This window comes from Lichenostomus cassidix, chromosome 4A, assembly GCF_008360975.1.
Source record: "Lichenostomus cassidix isolate B80296 chromosome 4A, HeHo_3.0, whole genome shotgun sequence".
Classification (NCBI taxonomy): domain Eukaryota; kingdom Metazoa; phylum Chordata; class Aves; order Passeriformes; family Meliphagidae; genus Lichenostomus; species Lichenostomus cassidix.
The window spans coordinates 16,490,279-16,509,258 of NC_139485.1; the positions used below are offsets into that span (position 1 = coordinate 16,490,279).

General features: G+C 40.7%; 1 protein-coding gene across 8 annotated transcripts in view; it reads left to right on the plus strand.

Annotated features, from left to right (window-relative positions):
- The first annotated feature begins 267 nt into the window (after positions 1 to 267).
- The window catches only part of PCDH11X (protocadherin 11 X-linked), a 401,505-nt gene continuing 382,792 nt past the window's right edge, over positions 268 to 18,980 (plus strand). For 4 of the 8 annotated variants that reach the window (XM_085060708.1, XM_085060709.1, XM_085060711.1 and 1 more), the window contains exon 1: positions 268 to 913. The gene's annotated coding sequence lies outside the window, so the exon portion shown is untranslated. The remainder of the gene's footprint in view (positions 914 to 18,980) is intronic. The other 4 variants (XR_014852301.1, XM_085060714.1, XM_085060712.1 and 1 more) reach the window with 1 other exon arrangement.

Here is an 18,980-nt window from a genome sequence, read left to right on the forward strand (position 1 = left end):
GGTGGCGGACCCGCCCGCCGGGCAGCGCCGCGGGGCGGGGGGCGCCGGCGGGGACTGGGGCCGCCCCCCGGCGAGGCGGCGGAGCGGCCACGCCGCCGCTTTCGGGGGATTCTCCGAGAGGAGCGGGCAGGGCGGCTCCGGGAGGGGGAACCCCCCTCGGCCCGGCTATTCGCGTCCCCGGCGTCGCTCCTCCTCCTGGCGCTGATGTCAGCCGCGGGGAGGGCCGGCTGGCAGCGGCAGAGCGGGGCGCGGGCGGCCGCGGCAGAGCCGAGCCGGAGCCGCCGCCGCGCCGCCGCCGGGACAGCGCGGGCTCCGGGGCGCCGCCGGCAGCGCAGCCCGAGCCCCCAGGGCGCCGTACGGCCGCCGGGCCAGCACCGCGCCAGCCCCAACGGGGGCCGGGCGAGCGCCCAGCGCCGGCGGCTGCCCCGCGGGTACCCGGCGCTCCGGTGCCCGCAGCCGCCCGGCGAGGGAAGGAAGGGCTGCCGGGCTGCGCTGCGGAGCCGCACCGAGTTCAGAGTCTCTCCGCGCAACTTGGGTTACGCGGCCGGACCTCTGCGGACTGGTGCGGGGCTTCCAGGGCGCGACTGCCTTTCCATCCTCTCGCGGCTGCAAAAGCAGATAATTGACTAAACCCAACAGAAATAAAACAAACTCAGGTTACCTAAAAGTTAGGATACCTTTTTTTTTTTTTTTTGCCTTTCTTTTACGATTTTGTTCCCTATGTGGAAGTCGCGTGTGATTCGTGCTCGGCACACTGCATGGGAAGAAGCGGCTGGTGCTCTGGATCGAGGATTTGCTATTGCAAAGCGGTCTAACTTCCATGCAGTGGGGCAGCCTTCACTACTCTGAACGCCTTGATGATGTGCTGAGGAGCTCATGTAGATTGGCATCGTGTGCAGAGAAGGCACTGAAGGTAAGAAGGGGGCTTGGGGAAAAGGGGGATTTTTATATCGGATTATATGATATCTTTTGTCCAGCATCCCCCCCATTGGAAGCAGAGCCTCAGCGGTTCATCCAGAACAGAATGGATAGGCTGCAACTGGTCAAGTAAAATGAAAGTCTGCTCCTGTGAAAAGTACACGGAGCTCACAAGTGATTGCAAAAGCTGTATTTATTTTTAGTCTGGTAGCACAGCTCGGTGAGGATCTGTGCTCGCGGCGCGGACAGTGAGCAACTCGCATAGCTCAGGAATGAGGAGATCCACGGGCTCAGTCTCTGATGGGCAGTTTGCATTGGCTGCTGCATTTTGTTGAATGTGTACCCCCTGCTACCTCCCTAGAGCATCCCATCAGCCTGTTTGATCTGTTGTTTTTTGCAGATATAGTGCCTACTATTACTGAGGGGGGGGAGAGGGATGCGAAAAAAAACCCATATGGAACATTTTATTGATGTGATCATAATCCTGTAATGGAGATTGCATTAAATGAGGATTGCATCAAAATGCCAGGCTGCTGTGGAGAGCAGAGAAAGCAAAAACTATGCTGGATTGTAAATGAAGTTCTTTGATTGAAGGATTTTCTTGAACCATGAAGGGATGTCTGTAAGCTTAAAGTTGCTGTGTATGTGGAGTACTGGAATGGGATAAAAACCCGATGAAGCTGAAATGTGTTTTAATTGACTCAAGCTCTGGATACGTTTAGAATTGGTTAGAGGCATTGCAGTGATGCCCAGTGAATTCTTGGTTTCAGCTATGGAGACCACAGAAAGGCAAAGAGAGAGAGCACAGGAAGACAAGGAGAGAATCTGATCGTTTGGGGAAGGATGGTTCGTTTGTGACTTTAGCCACCATGGTAGAGAGCTTGCAGCCTGCTGGCTACAGGCAGAAACCTTGCAGGCGATGTGGAAGGCAAAGGATTCATCTCACTCTCCTGCAGGCTGGGTGTAATTGCCTGTAAGGAGGAGATGCGAGGTGCATGGCAGGAGGCAAACAGGGTCCTATTTGCCCCTCTCGGACACTGAAGGAAGCTGTGAGGTTGGGAGAGATGCACTCGACTCAGCTGATCCTGCCTTTTTGAGCTTGAGTTGATAATACATTCTGAGTAATTGTTGCTGCTTATCTCAATTGGCAAAGGAGGGGAGAAGATGTTCAAGTTTATTGAACCAAAGCAGAGCTGAGGACAGTAGATACTATCAGCTCACCCTTGCATTCTTTCTGTGCTCAGTTGTATTCTGGCACGGAGGACTGAGCCACAAAGAGCACCTTCTTCAAGCCTTACTGAAAGGAAGCCTAAGAGAACAAAAAGATTAAGTGAAAGATAAATTTTAACTTTTTGCTTGTCTGCAGTGGAAGTAGCATTGATCTGCCAGATTACACAGGTCAAGAGAGGTAAGATAAGGAACAAAGTTATTTATTTCTTTATTTATTTACTAACATTCCCACACACACAGACAAAGTTGGTGTACATGGAAACATCCCAGAGTGCAGAAGCACCATGGCTGAGCACCATCTAAGTTATAACTGATGTAAACAGCAGAGAAATTCCTGAGAGATCCTCCACAGTGCCTATCTGTAAGTGCAAAAGAGTCAGTTAAATGCAAATCTATATACAGCAAACCAACCCTGAATATCTGATGTTCTCAGAAGTAATTTGTTTTCCCATTTGTGTATAGAATCTCAGGTAACATTTCCAGAGCTCAGTCTCTCTCTCACTGTGTGTTTGGCATAAAGTTGAGACGGAAACACTTATTTTAAATAAAATGAAGAAAGGCAGTGTAAGCATATTGAATTCCTCTTAAGCATTTTATTTTGGCAAAAGCCAACTTTTCTTGAATTGTAAGAGATAGGTTTAGAATATTCATGGCTGAACTCCAGGGAGCTTAGTGTTAGCTCAGTAGGCAGAAGGTTTTTCCTCTAAAGAGATATCTGGAAAAGACATGTTTAAATTTCAAGCCATATTCAGTAGAGACTGTTGGTTTCCACATTTTAAAATCATTTTTTTATGCCTCTTAGGGGAATGATGCTTAATCTGGGCAATAAAGCAAGTATTCCAAGCTCACTTTTTTAATGGAAAGAGCAAGCAGTGCACTTTAACTGTACTTCTGTATGTCCAATACTCCAGATTTTACTCTATTTTTTATCAAGTAACAGCTGTGGAAGAAATTTTGTCTTTTGAAAGCGTGGTTATCCATGCAGATCTTGGTGTGCATTTTTGCTACAGAAGAACTCTACTTCATGGCTGCATTGTTCATTCTTGCAGCATTTCTTTAAATGTGAGCCTCGCTATAGTTAAAGGATAATTTATATTCAGTGTAGTACTGTCTGCACAGTGGAATTGGCTTTATACATCACAGCCTCTGCAAAAAAGGAGATCAAAGATCTGAACCTGTGGTCCTGTATTGCATTTGTATTCTACGTGGACTTGAGCAATCTCATAGTGGAGCCATTCACGCTCCCACAGTTAAGAGTATGTCAGCCTTTCCATTAAAACACCCATTTCCTTAGGAATTTAACAGCTAGTTTTTAAGGATGGGCTCTAAGCTTAAATTGGACACAATCATATGGTAAAAAGAAAAGAAAGATACCCTAAACAATGAAGTCTAATAGCATTTGGCACTGTTAAGTTGAATTTATAGAAAGCTTAGTAGAAAACAACACCTGTATGAAAAATTGAGAGGTTAAAAGGGAAAAAGAAACCCAGCAAACCTTTCAGAAGGCCCTTATGGATCTAGGTGAGTGTTCCTACCTGGATTTTAAAGGCCCCTGTGGTTGTGAAGGAGGCAGTAGGACTTTTCTTACAGGAGAACAGCGCTGGCTCACAGCAGGAATTAGTCAGTTCTCAGTTTATTGGTTCAGTTTCGCTCCTCATCTGAACTAATACCTTTGGAACTCTGCCAGGTGGTTCTTTTGAGCGTTAAGTTACAAGAATAATAAACCCCAAACCTTGCATTGTAACCCATGAAGTTTTCCTTTGTGTGAGCCAAAGAGGACCATTCACTTTTGCACAGTGTTGATAGTCTGGCACAGGTGTTGGCAGCCTTTGGGGGATGCTGCTGCTAAAGCTCACCTGCCAGGTTGTCCCCCTGACAACAGCCAGCCTGGAAACCCTGCTTCCCATCCATGGACAGCCAGGGGGAACAACCATAGAACCCTTTTGTCTAAAGCATCCCAAAGCCTTTCCCAAGCCCTGCCTCAGTCAAATATCCATCTTCTCACAGCAAAGTAGTTGCCTCACCTGTGCTAAGAGAGTGAATGCTGATAATAACTTGGGACGTATTTCAGGTTAGAAGTTAAAAGAGTGGAATTACAAATACACGTGGATTCAAGAGAACAGTTGCTAGTGCCATGCAACACCAATGTTCAAGGAGCACGTTCAAGATACAGCTTCCTGTATTCCAAGTACTGTGGACTGGATGAAATAAATGAGCACTGTTTGCCATTTACATAAAAATTCATAGGGGAGATTAATATTCTTGCGTCCCAATTATCTCTTTTTGCAATGAGTTCGCTGGAGAGATTTGTAGCAGGTGAAATAGCAGTGACCAGATCTGTCTTGGGTCTTTGAAAACTCATCCTCCTTGCAGATACATGGGCAAATGATATGATGTCAGGAGAAGTTAACGTGAAAATTAGAATACAGATAAAAACCACTGTGGGATTTAGGCGGTGGATACAATCAAATCATGGTGGTTTTGACAGTAAGTAAGAAACTGTGTCACAATTAAACATTCTTTTCCTTTGAAGTCTGTTGTCGTTGCCTTTAATAAAATCCTGTTGGAAATTATTTCTGATACTCTTCGAAAATGTATGATTTCCCACAGATTATGCAAGATTTGGTCTTCTTGATCCAACATGGCCTGAGCCAAATCTTCCTGCAGTCTGTGAAAAGATTTTTAATGGAACAGGGCTTTCTATAACTGCTTTTTGCATTACATTACATACATTTTTAACTTCTATCCATCCTTCAGAAGTTCTACATGTTCTTGTGGTATCGAAGACATTGCTGTAGAGGAGTTGTGCTTGCAGGGGTGGCAGAGCTCAGTGTGTTTAACAGCAAATGCTTTATTAACTTTTCAAGGAAGTTCTTTTTAAATGGCAGTTGTTTTCCTTAATTTAAGTTACAATGGGAGCCTACATAGCCAGATCATCAAAGAGCCAAATGTGTTGTTAGAGAGACAAATGAATGTTGAAGTCGCTGGAGACTTCCGGATTCAATAGTGAAATCACAAGCAGAGGTGCCCACTGTATTTAAAAGCCATCGCTGGGGGGTTGAACATGGCAGTTCCCTGTGCTCACAAACTTCTCCTGCTTCATCTTCCTGCCAGGGGAGCGTCTTGCCTTGTGTTCTACTTTGATGTGATATGGTTGTTTTGGGGAAGATTTTCTTTCTCCAGTCTGGTCTAGAAATAAGATGTCACTGGTGATGTAGTCTGTTTGCATATCAGTGTTTATCTGTTACATCCTTAAGGACATAGTTTTATTATTGTTGTAGGAATTTAATTAGTAATTATGTACGCTCAGTGCTGTCTTCTGAAGTAGCAGGAAATACATGCTAAAGGGGAAAAAACCAAGTATAAGTTTGGAGTGCTTATGCACAGCATATTTCATTTAACCAACTGTGCTATCTTGTTAAATAAATAAATGTATATGTATGGAAATCTATGATCTGCTGGCTACATGTTCTCACACGTGGGCACACTGAAGCCACATGCACTGGTGTTTCCAGCTGCAGTCCTTGGCACAAGACACATGCCTGCCCATCCAAAGGAAAGTATGAAATACTTGGGGGATGACTGAACTGCAGGTTCCTTAAAATGGAGCATAGGGAACAGTTATAAAAAAGCCAACTGCCTCCCTCCAGCCCATAACTCAGATTTCATTAGGTCACTTTTTTTTTATAATCCTCCCGAGAAAGGAAGTTTCCTGACTGAGTTTTAGCTCTGCTAATGGAAGTAATAATTTAAACCCATGTTTAGTCATTTCTGCAGGTTGTGTGGATGCTTTGGTAGTTATAAAAGTTTGTATCTCCCTGTCTTCTGACAGGTGTCAAGGTGTGTGTCCTGACAGGAGCGTGGTCACCTGGATCATTGCTTTTCCTTGGGTGTGATGGTAGATTTCTCCCTGAAATCTCCCGTAGCTTCAATGGGAAGCCTCTTGTCAAGGTGCAGGTTGGATTCACAAACTGGAAAAAGATTTTCCTAGGACTTGTGTGATGTTTCTGATGAAAGCCCTATCCTTGTTAGATAGCCAAAGAGCGTGCCGTAGCATTCCCTGAAGAAAAGTGCAGAGGAACTCTAGTGTTTGGAAATTTCATTACATGGTGACTTAAAAAGAACTCTTAACGTGCATATATAACTCTGAACTCACATGATTTAGGGCCTCACTGTAGTAGTTTGTTTAGATTATAGTTGCTGTCAGTAATTTATAAATACATGCAGGATATAAGGATGAAACTAAAGCTATCATTAAATGGAGTAATGGCTTCACTGTGTCAGTCATTTAATTGACCCTTGGAAAATGTATGTGGCAATGTGCTGTAAATCAAAATCTGGAGTGCAAGGCAACACAGTAATCATTTTGGGGATGAAAACTGGGAAAGGAATATATGAAAATCTTTTTTTTGTTCATCTTACTGCCATGTCTTCATTTGAGGCTTTACCAGAATGAATGGATTCCAGTGAAGAGTTTTGAAATAGTTTCTGGTAATCTGCTTGCACAGTTTAGATTTATCTACATATAAAAAGAAAACCATTTTCATGAACTGCACTGGAAGTGCAGAATGCAAAGTATGTTTGAGATCAGTTCACAGAACATTAATTTAGGGTGTTTCAAGCTAGAAAGGGGGAAAAAAAAGACACTTGGCATATCACTAAAAAAAAAAAAGGTTGACCACTTGAAAAAGGTCAGAAATCAAAGACTTTAATACTTCCAAGAAGTGTATGACTTGTGTTTCTGGTCAGAAACTGTTGTGTTGCGAGCTGAGGAATAGGGTGGGATGTGCTGAACATTGGCAGCTCTATGAACAGTGAGCCCTTCACCCCTCTTGTGTCAGTGCTGAGCAGCCCAAGCTTGTGTGCTGAAGGGAGAGACATTCCTGGTGACTAAATACCAGTGACTCTCCAAAGAGTTTTAAATGTTTTAATGGAAGTGCTTAAGAATTCCTGCTTTCTTCCATCCCTGAAAACAAAGTAAATTGAATTAACTTGTGCTCTCTCTTTCTCACTTTTTAAATTGGACTCAACTGTCTTTGAAAAAAGTTTGTTTATTGAAGCTGAAGTTGATGTGGGTTGGGTTTGGGGCCAGTTGCTTCTTATTTAACATTCTGTATTTTGTGGCTCCTCCAGTGGTTGAGCCATCAACCAGTCTGTCCAGGTAACTGAGTGGAACCCTCAGCACTGGAAAAAGACAAGGTTATATTTTAGAGCAATCACACTAAGCAAGAAGTACTGTCAGAAAAAAAAGTCTTTCTGCTTTCAGTTAATCTGAACATAGACAGACAGCAAAAAAAAAGGTATAACACTGAGGGAAGTTTATAGGTAGGAAGAGAACTGGCTGAAATTTACCTGAATTTATGATAAAAGTAATTTATTTTTATACATAGAATCACAGATTCTGTGGAGAAGAATGGGTTAAACCTGAAATCCATTTTATTATCCATTAGGTTGAAGAACAAGGTAAATGTGCTGGTAAATTTTTGTGCTAGGACAGTCTTCTGTGATTGTATTGCATTTCACAGCTCACACTCAGTAGGAGGAATTTGGCTTCAGTTCAGTGTTTGAGTAGTGCTCTTTGGAATCACTGGGTAGGGTACTTCTAAAATACAGAAAGAATTTTTAATTAACCAAGTATTATTTCTATTTGGGGCTGCTTAGCATCATATACTGGGTCAGTTGTCCCATAGCTGCTTCCTCTGGATATTTTTTTATCTTGCTAACTTAAAACAGGTTTCAAGTTTTGGTCTTTGTTTAACATCAATGAGAAAACATAAAACCCCAGAATATTTTCCTGTTAAGTTTGATGAAAACTCAATCTGGCTTCATAATAATGCCATTTGCTATGCATCCCCCCCATACAAATATGTCAGTATTTGTACTTTTGTTGTGCTGAACTTAACAAAAAAAGAGCATTTAAAAAATAATGTCTGAATCAAAAATTGTGCAACATCCCTCTGCAAAAACGTGTAGAGTCTCCGTTCCTTACACGTAATTCATTTTGGCAGGTACAGTACTTTTAGGCTCTATTGTATTATAAATGCTAAAAAAGCATGAAAGAAATCATTGGAAAAAGGTTTAGAGTAAGTGATTTAGAAGAGGCTGGCAGGTGGTAGTGTGGCTACTGTGGGATTAACTAAATTCTGGAAATGCAGTCACTTCAGAGTATTGGATCTGTGTCTTGATTTAGTCATTACTGAAGCAGAAATCACTTTGCTGATCTGCTGAACTCCGAGACAGTGGTTGATGGAGATATTAATCAACCAACAGAAATTACTTTCTGAAGAATTTGGGATGCCTCAGTGATTAAAGGGCTAACTTGGTCAGGACACCTCTTTAAGTGCTCTATATGTGGTTACATGTATATATGATACTTATGTAAAACAAAGAGGTCTTTTGGAAACCTCAAAGGGAAAGTGAAGTGGAAATGATGGAATTTCAAGATACTCTTGGAAACAGCTCCACTGTGTTACTATGGTAGTAAAATACCTGTTGATGAGCCTTACAAATGTTAGATGTGCTCAGATATTTCTTAGTCTGACGGCTGAGGGAATTAACATTTTTAACAGACTGTTTTGTGATCCGTAAGACCAGTTTTAGGATGACATCCATCATTTTGTGAACCACATTGATGGCAGATTTCCCTCCTTTCCTTTTCTTGTAATACTCTTTGACTGATGTAGTTTTTACAACCTCAGCCATAACTGTTTTGGGGGGAGAAACGTCAAATCCATTGTGGGTTGGCAATTGCCATTTTCTTTCTCAGCTTTTGCAGATCCTGCTCAGTTTTGTGAAGGACCCTGGAAATGGGAGCCCTAGTTGGAGTTACATATTTCTGTCAAAATGAAGAATTTCCCCTGCCCTTGACATCAGTGTGATTTTCGGCTGAGTTCTACATTCTAATTTGCGCTAGATCCTTTGCCATTTTGTATTTCCTGAATGGAAACTCTGTATTCAGGTGAGTTTCCTAGTGATTCCAAGTGCTGCAAGCACATAAGATAGTCCTGGTAGTAAACCAAAAGAAATACTTGAAGTGGATTCTCCTTTTTGAACACCACAGCAATGTTCTCTTAATATTCAGGAATATCCTTGGAAATTTTCAAAGCTTGACCTAAGGCCCTGAGCAGCCTAATGTAACTTAGAAGCTTGAAGCAGGTTTGGCTAGACAGGCTCTCCAGAGGTGTCTTCCAGTCTGAACTTCTCTGTGCTTCTATAAAAAGACATTGACTCCTCTATATAGGTCACAGCTTTTTTGCTTTGTCTCAACTGTGATTTTTCGCTCAAATCCAGGAGTTTGCTCTGTCCTGGCTGTTCAGGTGGTGAAGAGGAGAGGAGCAGGACAGGAAGGGGAGCTGCTAGTGAGCAGGAGAGCTGTTATTTCTGTGTTGGGTTTAGATCTCAGCGCTGGTTGCTATTCCTGTCTCAGAGTGTGCTGTTTGGTGTAATTTTGGAGGCCTCCTTCAGCTGGGGTTATAGAGACAAGGCTGACACTTCAACAAGTCGTCTCTTCACTTTGTTCAGGGCCCTTCTGAATGCAGGCTGAAGTAGTGCTTTTGATGTATCAAACGCTTTTTCGTTTCCTTTCTCTTTCCGAGGAAATCCTGCTGTTCCTTTTTGTTCTTGTGTAAAAGCCAACTGGGAAGCAGAAGCCTCAGCTTTATTAGCAGAGCTGAGGGCAAGAGGACCTGAGACTGATTCTTTCCCCTTAGTCCTACAAAACCTGAGTTAGTTGACATTCAGAGCTGTAAGACAAACTTGTTAATTCAGTTTTTCCTGAGGGTTTTCTGGGGTGGACGCATTAGCTGGAGTGTAATTTTGTTTGTATTTGTGAAGAGTGTTCTGCTGATGCTTCATGTTGATGGTTTATTGCTCTTGACTACAAGAGTGACTGGAGGTTGATTGACAGATTCCCTACAAAAAAAATGCAAGAAATGCAGTTTCTAGAGAGGGATTTGACAATGTATAGCTGTGAGGGTACAAGAATAAAATCAGTGTGAGAATAGACAATAGTTTTATGGGCAGAAATTGAAGTACTTTCAATAAATATAATAAAAGATCCCTATAAATGAAACCAAGGTTCTCAAAAATTCTCTAAAAATGAATTCTACTGTTATAGAATTTCTAATTTACTCCTTGTTTCATCATGGAATTATTTGTCAAAGCGGGCAGTCAAGCAAAAATTGTTCACTGGAAAGCAGTGATGAAGGTACCTGAATGTGAACCATGTTTTTTGTTGTAGTTAAAGCTAGATTAAAGTATTTCTTCTTTTTTGGTAGTTTCACTTATTTTCCATGCTGTATGTCTAACACGATGTCACTGGTATTTTTTTTTTGTTCATTTAAAAGGATCTTAATACTGCATATGCTAAATTTAGCTGAAATTTAGATTAAAAATTACTTCTGTGGGTTTGTGTTGGTTTATTTGGGCCAATTTTAACTGAAAGCTCAGCAGAATAGTGAAAGTACTCATTCAGTATTTTCCATCCTCGACTCTTGCTGTACCATTTTGTTTCTCCTCTCTGAAAAAGAACATTCTCCCTTAAAAAAAATACTTATGTGTTCCTAAATATTTCAACAAAAGTCTGCTGCATGCAGTTTGTTGGTCCTGAAACATAGTTGTTCCACAATTATGGACTGTTGCCTTCAGATTCCATTGATGAAAGCTTCTTATCCTAATTATTTGTTTATATTAATGAATGCATGGTAAAGGCTGTATTGCATTGGTACCACTAGACACTCTCAGTCTGATATTTTCAGAACCCTGCAGATGTGGATTTTAAATAAATGAAAAGAGCAGATGGTGTACAGGGAAATCTTTGGTAGGCCAAGAAGCTAAATCAAAGTTTCCCTGAGTTCCAGGAGGTACCTTATGGAGGGACTGCTTTTCCATGACTAGAAACTTTAATAATGAAGTGTTGATCTACAGTATGTTGTAGAATCTCCTAAATATTCAGAATATTCTTTAGAAAAAGCGTGTGCCATAGGAAGAGATCTGCAGCATGCACTCTGCTTTTCAGCGTGTATTTTAACGTGGGGCTTAGGCTTGCTTTGAGATGATCAACCCTGATGGTGCTGAATATAAAAAATGTCAATATAATTAGTCATCTCCAGCAGAAAATAATTTTTTGCCATTTTTTCCCTGTGTGGAGGAGGGGATGAACTGGTTTGCAGTTACTCTTTATCATTTCGGTTTCTATTTTTGCTGCAGACTGGGAACATTTACCAATTACTTTTTCCCATCTTGTATTTAGGGATGGGCAATCTTATGAGATAAATCTTTATAACTGAAATGGCCTGGTGAACCAAAGTGAACTGGTGGTAATTCAGCAAAAGCTATTCATTGTCTGGTGATCAGGAACAGGACACAGAACTGCCATGGGCAGTTTGGATATAAAGTGAGCTACTCACACCACTCCTAGTGCTAATCTATGCTATCTTAATTGAGATATTGCAAGTGTTCATTGTAGAAACTTTATATTAAAAGTTCTGGATAAGGCACATATATATGAACTGTTTCTGTTTTGTTTTGCATTAGTGCAACTACAATAAAAGTTACACAAATAAAGGATGGTACCCAGAAAATCAGAGCACAGACAGTTGCTATGATCCTTTCCTGATTTCAATTAGCCTAAAAAATCTAGAAATATCCATAATTTCAATCATACCTAGGCAAGAGAGTGCAATTTAAATGTATAGTTACCATCATAGATAGTATGTAACAGCTGTATAACCACAGGGAAATCACAGATTTTCAGTTTCCCTTGGAATGTGTTCATTATTAGAAAGTGTTACTAGAGTATTGTTTGTTGTAGGAGAAGAAAATCCTGTTCAAGTTTTTAATGAATCTCTTGAGAGATTCATCAGATTTGCAGGTTAAAAAAGCTGTAAACATTCTACTGGGAGTAGTCATTAAAGGGAAGATGAATGTGAGTTATCTGTACACTTCTTCTGAAACAGAAACCCTGAAGATGATTTAGACACCAAAAAACTGTTTCTCTTTAAATGATTTGTGTTGCTGCACTGTGCAGTGAAATACAAAGTAGGATTAAAAGTAAGTCTGTTTGCAAAATGAGAACCAGATTCAGTGTTTGTAGAATTTTATAGGGAAGACTATGTGGATCTGAATTTGAAGGGAAGAAGCCTGAGATGAATATTTCCTTCATTTCTAGATTACATAAAGCACTGGAGTGCAAGAAAAAACCCTTACTGCATAGATAATCAACTTGGAGGGCCTTGTGTTGGAAATCTGATTTGCTAAATTAAAGAAAAAGGAATTAATATAAGTTCTGTAGATCAAATAAATAAATTATATGAAAGAAGAAGCTCAATCCTCTGATGGATTACTTTTTTTGGTAAGTCTAAAAGTGACAGCACAGGCCTGCTAAAAGGTTTGCCTTTCCACAAGGCACTTCATACCCTTGACTGCTCACTCAAGCTTGGCTGCTATGCTGGTAAAAACTTAATTTGTGATGAATCTGCTTAATCTTTTTTCTTATCTGGAGTTTTACAGATGCAATGAAGGGAACAATTTTAAATAAGCTGCTAAAAGATAAAATGCAGATAAGTATTTCTAAACTAATTTGTCAAAATTTTGATCCCCAGAAGATTTCAGTTGGTCACCTAAGATTGTGGTGAAGGTGAACATGTTTTGTTAGCCAATATCTCCTGCTTCTTCAGAAAGCTCCAGGGCTGCCATGGGAAGGAGTTTGTTTGTAGTTGGGGTGAATTCTGGCATTAGTTTTTTTGTTGTTGGTGTAGCTCCTCAGTGAAGCACAAATGCACTGAAAATTCGGCAAACAGCAAAACGTGAACTGTGTCCCAAGCGCATCTGCTGACACAACAGCAGTCGTTTCACAGTCCCTCAGCTCTCCAAGAGGTCACCCCCTTAGCAAATAATATGCATAACAAACTGCTGTATTCACAGTGCCTAATCATTATGAACAGTGTGTGGTTGAGCTGACACTGCCATTCACGACATGATGTTACCAGTTCCGTACAGGACTGCGAATCTGATCTTCTTGTCATACTGGAAATAGTCAGGGCTCCAGAGTAAAATCACCACCACACCAAGAAGATTGATGCTTCTGCTGCATGTTTTTAATGTTTTGTAAAGATTATCTGCTCATAGGTAGTTTTTTTTCAAGATATGTGTGTGTGGATTTTTTTTTTCTATTAAAAGCATATGTGTGTACATATATATGCATGGACGTGCTGTGGTCATCAAAGTCATAACTTATGTCCTTGGTCTAAGCTAGACATGGAGCTTTCAGGCTTTGGGCAAGCTTCTTCATGGAGCAATCCCAAAAAAAATTCATCTCTGACCTGGAACATGTGCAGAATCCTCTTGAGCAGACTTCAGCCCTGGCATTTGTAACAGTGTGGCTGATGGTGAAGGTAAATCAAAACAGGAATAAGGAATTCAGGTCTGCTCTTGCTTAAGATTGAAATGTCACAAAATGTAAAGGAATGTACTCATTCGTGTGGAATCATTTTTGTGATGCAGCCTGTTGGTGGGAGGTTAATGAAAAAGCCTTGTGACATGGTTTGTGCTGACGTTGTGTTTGGGGATATATTAAATATCAGTGCTGCAATGGTAGATCTTATGTTCTTCACATTTCCTCTTACAATAGGCTACATTTGGACTCTCATTTCTCTCCGTGACTGGAAATCATTTTGCCAATTTTCATTTCCCACTACCACCTTTCTGCTCCCGTTTGTCTCCCGCTGACTCCTACTTTTCCACAGACATGGGCCCTAGAAGGAACATTTCTTGCTAGGAAAGCTCTAGGTGCCAAGAGATGATTTGCACTGCTATGACTATTTGCTTCACAAAGGCTTGCAAGATTTTAGGAAAGATGCCAGCGAGTGCTCAGACAGTGTAGCTCTCCAAGCCCAGCATTAAGGTTAACAAGTTGTAAATAGCTGCATGTTGCCATTATCTCAAAACCCTGCTGCTTTCAGGACACAGTGAGGACTGTAATAAGAATGTTGTTCATTGCTTGTTGCAGTTTTTTCCTTCTCTTGCCCAGCACTTACTGAGGAGTTAGATTTAAAAGTTGGATGGCTTGTGATGGGGTCTTGATATGATTCTTTCATCTCACTGACCAGTGTGTTACTGGCAGAGCTCTAACAAATAGATCACTGAGATGAGGGGAAACAACTAAACCAAAACCTGCCACTGTTTTTTTAAGAATTATTTATAGGAAAGAATCTTGGAATAAAAAAAAAATTGGGTTTTTTTTTCTACAAAAATAAATACAGTGTTAAGAGAGCTGAATATATTTACAGTATCTCGTGTAAACTTTCATATATGTCTAAGGCTTTCTTGCAGCTATATAAATCTGCACATCTTGATTGATGTCTTTTGAGCTGTGCTGACTTATAAAAAACATGGATTGTATCTAGCATATGCCACTCAAAGTTACAGTATCCCTTTTTTCACACGTATAAAAATTCAGCTTGGTGCATTTAATGAAAAAAAATATTTTCGGTGTTCAGGAGATGCTTGCTTTACTTTGAGAATGTCCAATGTATTAACTGTTGCATGTAATGCTCAGTGAAGTGGCCAGCTTTGAAAAAAGGTGATAAATTAATCTTTATAAATATATTGTTTTCCTACAACAATAATTTCCTGACCCAGGAAGAGTTGTTCTGTCAAAATCTGGATTTCTGTGACTGTTTATTTCCAAAAGAAAGCACCAGCACTGATCACTGAGGCACATTAAGCCTCGGATGTTGCTGTGAAAGAACTGAAGCTTGAGGTCATTCTGTTAATGTCCTCTGTCTGAAAATGCAAAAAAAACATTTCATTATTTGATTTAAAGAAGAGTAAAATTGCTGCATTTAGACATAAAATGATGACAGTAGTAACAAGAGTGCTACACCAGTAGTATTGGTGGTAATGCCACTGAACAGATAACCCAACCAGGAGCAACAAAATTCTCATGGCAGTTTCGTCCCGGGAGTTTCTGATGTACCAGAATAACAAAGAGAGAACAAGCTGAGCAATCCTCAGTGCATTGACTTTCTGTGTCAGGAGCTGATGATCATTCAATCATTCAATCATTCATTCATTCATTCATTCATTTTTGCCCATTTATTTTGGAGAGGTAGGAGGGATGGAGGAGAATACACTGTATTACCTGGGAGCTCTGTGTTGAGCCTCTGTCTGAGCTGTGCCTGCCCGAAGCCTTGGAAATCCACAGTGGAGCTGAAAAGAGCCTCCTGTGTGGGCAAGAATTAGAGCAGAGTCTTGGAGGAGAATTTCATAGATGTGATGACTTGGCTGGAGGAGCACATGGCTGGAACACCACAGCTCTGAGAGGAATATGCTGCAATATCAAGGCAGAGTGCCAGGATGAAGGAAATGTGTTCAGAGAAAGTGTGGCATTGGAGCTTCACAATAAAGAGGAGCTTTGAGGCAAGACACTGAAGTACTGAGTGAAAAATCCAAAAGCCTGAGCCGTTTTGCCAAGCTATCAGGGAGCACAAACCAAGATGAAACTTTGAATTCTCATGGAGAAGCACCCAAGTGCTGAAGGAAAATGCTAAAATGTGCAGATAAAATGGATGGTTCCTAATGCAGAGTGCTTAAGAGGCAAAAGCAGAAGTGCAGAGTTAAATAACATCAGGGAAAGCATGGAAGCTGTCAAATTAGGTCTTTTCTTTGGAGCTCAGTTTTTGGGGAAGCTGATGTTGTGATTCAGTCTCCCTTTGACTGATGGCCTGCTTATGGCAACATGGAAGGATTTATTGATGTTTTGGTACAAATGGGGCACTTTTACCAAAGCAGAGGACACAATTCTAGTACAGGAGACTATTGTTTTTTTTAACTATAAAGTTATATGAGGGATGCAGAAATGTTTTGCTATGCATAAGATTCAAAGAGGGAAATTATTTTGGTAAGAATTCCTGTTAGGAGGCTTAAATTCTGCAAAATCCTACCCAGTGACCAACATATCTTAATATCAAAGACTGACATGTTTGCACTTTTATCATGTATGAATCCTCCTGTTAAAGATCTTCCTGAAAGCTTATTCTAACCTACCCATTTAATTTCATTTCTATAAAGGCAATGCACAGTAATTCAAGAAAAGGGACTTGTTTTTAGCATGGCAGAAATGTACAGTTTCTTCAAGATTCAGCTCATGAATATTCATGTATCTTTCTCAGTATGTCTTCATTTCAGAAGTAGTGAAGGGACAATAAGTTAAATGATGTCCTGTGACTGGTGTGGAAATTTGCTGGAGGGGAATGAGGTGCAGGTTTTAGGAGAATGGGAGACACAGCCCTTCTAGCTTATTTCCAGGCAAAATGTGATGAAACTGTAGAAGGAAGGAGACTGGTTTGAAATTCAGACTCAACCCCAAGTAAACTTGCTGCACTCTAATAATGGCTGAAGAACCAGAATGATGACAATTTGTGTGTGAAATTGTATCTGTGTAAAATAATGCACATTTGCCATGGTTCAGTGCACCCTGTAAGAGAACACTGCATGTACCATACACGTGGTGTTGTCCACAGAGTTGGTTAGAGGCCATTTAACTCTGTGCTTTTACTTTCATTAGAAATTGCACTGTCTGCAGTTGTATAAACTATTGCTGTGTGCAGGGACTGCCAGCAATGCTTTTTTCATTGTTGCAGAGCTTTTCTGTAGAGATAAGGCTTTTAGTGTGATGTTAAGAGACAGTTAATTCTTTTATTTTTCTTCAGTTTAAGAGTTTCATGGTTCTGATTAGTGTGCCAATTATCAGTATGACAGCAATACTGCCTCACTGACACCAGCAGAGTTGTTTCACTTTCCTTCACCTGTTTATTCAGATGGCAAATGACATTCACTTCCAGAGAGCACAGTATCTCGTGTTCTGTGCACATTCTGGCAGATTGATTGCCACAGAACATAGAGCCAAAGTGAAATATGGAAAATATATGTTGATTACCATCTTCCATAATGTCCTTTCCATGGAGTGAGAGGAGTGCTGCCTGGTGCAAGGTGTTCATATGTTCGGAGGCTGAATCACACAGATGTGTATGGAAGGATCCCTCAGAATGATCTTGGAGCAGCCAAATTTTTCACTTTATCCTTCAAGTGTTTGCAGTGTTGGTGTGTAGTTCTGAACACATTGTAGCTCCATAGGCACTGGAAATCTGGGGGAGAATTACTGGAGATTCAGAACAAAATTCCTACATGATCCAATCTCTCTTGGGCAAATACAGCATGATGGAAACTTGGGAAGAGTATATGTTATGTAACCAGGCTCAGTTTCACAGCTGATTTGGAAAAAAGGGCATTTTGCTTCCCAGAATGAGATCTGGGGAAAGAAATTTTATCTTGATCAAATGCAGCAGCTGCTGCAGTTTATATTCAAGTGTGATGCAAATCAAGCCCCCTTTTCTGCTCTGTTCCGTTCTGCCCAAAGAGGGAACCATTGTTGGTTTCTTTTTTTCAGAGAACTGGTCTGTTATTTGACCTCAGCAATTGCAAGTGATAAAAAAAAAAAATACAAGTTCTGGAATATTGTAATGAAACATATAAACAGTTTAAAAATACTTAAGTGATGAATCTCTGTTATAAGAGCCAGCTGCAGAGTACTTATAACTGGAGTATGTTAAACCATTTAAATATTCCAAACATTATTTACAACAGATCTTGTACTAATTCATTATGAAAACAGCAATTTCATTTAATCATTTATTAGCTATTTATAAGGTGTCTGCATATCAAGTGTGCATACAGATTGTTGTTCAACCTGGCGATCAGAATAATGCTTGCAGAAGTGTCACCCAAGTGTAATCACTGGTGATTCTTTTTGGGGATCATTGTTCTCAGTTACTCCTTACCAGCTTGTGTGGTTCTGAGACATACTTGTGTGTAGCCCAGTAAATGAGTCTTTGTCCCCCCAGGAGGGAAAAAACCCAACAAATTGTACAGAACAATACCCTGACTTGAATGTAAGTCATTCATTCCTGGTTTCTGTTCACTTCTGGAATGTGGCTTTGCCGCTGTCATCATACAGACAGTGGAGTGTGGTGCCCAGAAATGCTGTATAATCTCTGTCCCCAGAGGGTTTCGAGATCCAACTGGCCAAAACCTGAAGCAATCTGGTGTGATTTGGGTAGTGACACATATCTGTGCAGGAGGTTGGACTGTGGCCCTTTTGAGGGTTGTTCCAACGGGAAGGATTCTCTGATTTCCTAGGAAGTCACAGTGTGGGGCTAAACAGAATGCTATTAGCTATCTGTTGTGTTTCCAAGGCTGTTAAACATAGTTTTGTTGTAGCACACAATGTTGGACTGGGATGAAAAAAAGAAACAAATCCAGAGGAAGCAAGCTGTGCAATACTCTGTCATTCTGCAGTGGTGTATCCTGATAATGGGTGTTTTCCCCACACTGCTGTAGTACTTTGGGGTTTTTCATTACTGACTTGTGAGTTTCAGCTTTCCTCTTGTGATAATTAATTTCTTTGATGGGTTTTACTGTACTGTAGTGTAGGTATCATAGGATCCAACTCTTATTAGCAGGATACTGTTTGTTACCTATCTTACATCCACATCTGAATCATCTTCATTATCTGAACATGAAAGTCTTGAGAACCTTAATCAAGAATTTGCCACCAAAGTTAAAAAACATCTCAGACTTTAGGCTCCCAAGTGCTAGAGCCATGACTCCTATCTACATCCTATAAATATTTACTATTTTGAAAAGAGTAGTAGTATATTTAACATAAAGTGAGATGCTAGTGGCAACAATAAATGTCCAGTGTGCAAAAGGGAACATGCAGCCACCTTGCTGAAATGCACCTGGTGAGGTTCAGAGAATTCTTTTCTGTGCCT